Source organism: Bactrocera tryoni, unplaced genomic scaffold (genome assembly GCF_016617805.1).
Source record: "Bactrocera tryoni isolate S06 unplaced genomic scaffold, CSIRO_BtryS06_freeze2 scaffold_25, whole genome shotgun sequence".
Lineage (NCBI taxonomy): Eukaryota > Metazoa > Arthropoda > Insecta > Diptera > Tephritidae > Bactrocera > Bactrocera tryoni.
This window is the reverse complement of record NW_024395977.1, coordinates 26,297,906-26,302,572: the sequence shown is the minus strand read 5'-3', so window position 1 is coordinate 26,302,572 and position 4,667 is coordinate 26,297,906. Positions and strand designations below refer to the sequence as shown.

At 47.5% G+C, this 4,667-nt stretch overlaps 1 pseudogene; it reads right to left on the bottom strand.

Annotated features, from left to right (window-relative positions):
• Window positions 1–2,980: 2,980 nt before the first annotated feature.
• LOC120780831 lies at window positions 2,981–4,446 on the bottom strand (annotated as a pseudogene).
• Between the last annotated feature and the right edge of the window lie 221 nt (window positions 4,447–4,667).

The following is a 4,667-nucleotide window of genomic DNA, read 5'->3' as shown; positions in this document are numbered from 1 at the left end:
TATTTCATGAAGGTCATCAATTTTCTTTGAAGAAATTATATATAAATATAACTTTATTGAAATAATTAAGAAATTTAATTAAATTATTTTTTACCTAATTTTTCACGATTTTGTTAAAAAATTAAAATTTTTATCATTTTTCTGATACAAGGTAAATCACGCATATGTGACTCAGAGAATGCTTCTTTACATTTTTTGTGTATACAAAGTCAAAGCATTTCTCTTTATTCATTCTCGCATGAATTCAGTCGTTTTACAAATATTTCTGACAGAGAACGTGCTCATATCTGCTAAATAGCAGCGAGAATGGTGAAATTCTGCATCGCAATCTTATAAGTTCTGTTAGCCGTCCAATCGAATATCTTACAGAATTCAATTTGCACCTTCTCCAGAGAACGTAAAGTATAGAGAAGGTGCAAACTGAATTCTGTATGATGTTCGATTTGGCGACTAACAGAGCCGATAGAATCAAAGTAGGGAATTCGCCATTCTCGCTGCTATTTAGCAGAATTGAGCACGTTCAGTGGCAGAAATATGTATGTAAAATGACGGAGAATAAATAAACAGAATTGCTTTGTAGAAAAATATACAAAGTCACACAGAGAATGTAAAAAAGCATTATCTGAGTGACATATGCATGCTTATTTTGTATTATATGAACCATTGTCACATATGCGTGATTATTTTGTGTTATAAGAACCATTGTTTTCCGAAAAATGGTAAAAATTTTATGAGACAAAATTATTTAAAAAATAATTTTAAATAAATTATTATTTCAATTATGATATTAATTTCGACTATTAGGTTAGGTTAGATGGCTGATCATAGATCGCACGTGGACTAGATATAGTCCTTTGTGAAGCTATTCAAAATTGGACTCCCGTGTTCGGACTTAAAGATCGGCGAAACGCTTCGTATCCAATACAAATTTGCAAAGGCGCTTAATTTCTGCGCCCGCCAGTTTGGTGGGATGTGTGGAGGTATGCGCCCCAAGTGTCTAAGTCTTGATCTGCCGAAAGCGTCGCAGTCAAGAAGGAAGGGCTGGCTAGTTTCTACCGCATCTTCTTCCAAACAGCTTCTGCATGCGGCGTCCGGTAGAATTCCCAGTCTTACAGCATGTATGCCAATAGGACAGTGGCCCGTTAAGAGCCCCATCACTAACGAGAGGCTGGCCTTACTGAGGGCAAAGAGATCATTAGATCTCTTGCGATCTATATTGGGCCAGAAGGCCTTTGCGACCGCGCAGGTACCAACGCTGACCCAGCGTTGACCAAGAAGCCGCTATCCAGTAGTAGAGCACAGGAGGATGCGGGAGCACCGACCCGTCCCCATTCTACCGATAACGATTCTAGGGTGCCTCTCCTTGCTAGCTCATTAGCTTTGCAGTTACCCGCGATTCCGCTGTGACCCGGCACCGCTACAAGTCTTGTAGTAAAAGCTCTAGCCGCCAGAGACAGTGATGCCAGACACTCTTCGACCAGCCCTGAACGCACTGTGAATGAGTTCAAGGCTAGTATCGCCGCTCTGCTATCTGAGTGAATGGTCACTTCCCTGAAGGTAGACACTCTCCGGAGCAGCAAATCTGCTGCCACTTTGATGGCTGCGACCTCCGCCTGGAAGACACTGCAATAGTCGGGAAGTCTGAAGTTGGATTTAATGGAGAGTTCCCGACAGTAGACACCTCCACCAACCTTCCTAAGCTTTGACCCATCCGTAAAGAAGCTTATTTCCCCTCTCCTCCAACGGCTTCTTCCCTCCCAAACCTCCTTCCTCGGTATATGGGCAGTGAAGGAGCCACCGGAGTCGAAGCTTGTGAGGATATCCGAGTGTTCAGATACCCGCTCCTTTAGGAATCCATACTCCCTGAGCCTTATAGCCACCTTTACGGCCATACACCTTCCGGCAATATCCACCGGCGTTATGTTTAGAATTGCATTGAGTGCAATGGTTGGGGTGGACCTTAATGCACCGCACATACTGATGAGCGCGGTCCGCTGAACGCTCTCAAGTTTCTTTGTAAGTGTGGTCTTCTGTAAAGCCCTCCACCATATAAAGACTCCATAGAACATTATGGGCTTGACTATGGTGTCATAGAGCCAGAGGACCTCCTTCGGCGAGAGTCCCCACCTCTTGCCAATAGCTCCTCTACAGCAGTATAGGGCAATCGATGCCTTCCTGGCTCTTTCCTCGATATTCGGTTTCCATCAAAGCTTCTTATCCAGGATGAGCCCTAAATACTTTACTGTATCCGCCGGTTGCAGGCGAATACCTCCCATTTGCGGCAACGGTGCCACAGGGATCTTGTATCTTCTACTAAATAAAAACATTTCTGTTTTATTTGGATTGATGGCGAGTCCACTTCCGATCGCCCATTTTGTTACAATGCTGAGATATCCCTGCGTCAACTCATACACGGTGCTGAGAAACTTTCCTTTCACCATAAGTGCTACATCGTCTGCATAGGTAATCACCTGACAGCCAAGATCCTCCAGCTTTTTGAGAAGGTCGTTGACGACAAGGATCCATAGAAGAGGAGAAAGAACTCCCCCCTGGGGGTTCCCCTGCTCACACTCCGCCGCACACCCGCGCTGCCCCATTTTCTTTCGACCACTCTGTCGCACAGAAGACTGAAAATGAGGTGCTTGAGGTTCGATTCAACCCCAAGACCGTCTAGAGCAGTTATAACTGCCTCTGGCAGGACGTTGTTGAAAGCTCCCTCAACAGCCAAGTCCTTATCCTCAATTGCTTCCTCAAGCCACGACACCATAGTGTGCAGGGCAATATCCACTGACCTTCCTTTACGATGCGCATGTTGCGCTCCTTATAGATGGTCTCTCGGAATACGCCTTCTCAGATACCAGTCCAGCAGTCTCTCCAAAGTTTTTAGCAAAAAGGAGGAGAGGCTGATGGGCCTGAAATCCTTGGCCGTGACGTGGGAGCCCCTGCCAGCTTTCGGGATGAACGTAACTCTGACTCGTCTCTAGGCCCCTGGGATGTAACCTAATCTAATGCAGCTCGCATAGATCGGTGCCAACCAGCCGCATGATACCTTAACAGCCTGATGCAGCTGCGCTGGTATGATGCCGTCCGGTCCCGGGGACTTGAACGGTTTGAACGAATTTATCGTCCAAGTCAAGTGACGCTCATCCAGAAGGTCAGCAGAGGCCGTGTTGTCAGCATACAACGCTCCGAGTGATACCTCCGCAGAGGACGTGTTACTAGGGAAGTGAACATCAAGGAGCATCTGAAGTGTCTCTTCACTGCTCAGCGCCCACTTCCCATTTACATCCTTGAGAAACCCCAGGGCCACAGAGTTCTTCCAGATCCTCTTAGCCCTTCTTAGCTCGGACTTGTATATCGCAAGTCCTGTTTTATACAGGACCCAATCATCAGATAACCTACGGGCCTTGTTAAATAAGCGTCTGCAGGACGCCCTAATTTCGGAGAGTTCCAAAGTCCACCATTGAGGTTTCCCTCTGCCCTTCGGTGTTTTCAATGAACAGGAGCTCTCCAGTGCAGTGTTGCACGCCGAGCTGAAAACCTCGACCGAAGCCTTCCGCGGTAACCTTCAAAGTCCGTGTTCCTGGGATTTCTGAAAGATTTTCTAGGCGGACCTTCTCCAGCTAGACTAAACCCGATATACCTATGATCTGAAAAGGAGTGGTCATCGAGAACCCTCCAGTTTGAGATCAGTGGCGCAATCCCGTGAGAGGCTAGGGTGAGGTCGAGAACCTCCTCTCTACCTGCGGTAACAAAAGTTGGAGAATTTCCCCTATTGCAGATGCGAAGATTTTCGCTTACAATAAAATCAAAAAGCGTCTCACCTCTAGTGTTGGTATCCGAGCTCCCCAGGATCGAGTGTCGCGAGTTGGCGTCTGAACCGATGATGACACCGGCACCATTCCGGGACGCTTCAGCCAAGGTCCTCCTTAGCAATGCGGGAGGCGGCTTCACCTCATCATCGTGAGGCATATACGCGGAGATGAGCCAGACATTCCCGGTGTCGCACTCTGTATTTGCTGAAACTACGTCAGCGTTGCTGAAGTTATTTAAAAGAAATACCGTTAGTTCGTTTCTGACCAGCAGACAGGCTTTATTTCTACCTGCATCCTTGACCGCCAGCAGCTTATGGCTCTTAGCCCTCGGTCCAGAGATTCCGTTGCCAGTTAGCCACGGTTCCTGGACCAAGACCACATCGGCTTCGTCTTGCTTCAGACGAAGCAGTAGATTGGCGGAGGCCGCCTTTGCGTGATGGAGGTTAATTTGGAGGAATTTCATCCTTCAGACTCTCCTCTTGGAGCGCCAGTTCAGCGCTCTGGTCGTGATGGACCCTCACCTCCTCAAACAATTGTTCGAGGCTGAAACCGGAGTCGCCGATCGACGAACCGCCTCCAGAACTCGTCACGTCCGAGAGGTTTGGGTCATTATCCATGGCCGTTTGACCATCACTAACGTCTTCCGCCTTCCCCTTCGCATCTGCAGTTTGAGTGCCATCAGCCCTGGCATCCGACGGGAGTATCTTCAGTACTACCATCTCGAACCCATAGCTGATGGCTCCCTTGGTTTTACTGAGAGGACCGATGGACTCCGCGTTAAGCATTATCAGCGCCTGCCGATATGGTTCATCGGTTCTCTCTAGCCTTATAACCCTCCAGTTATCTGACAGC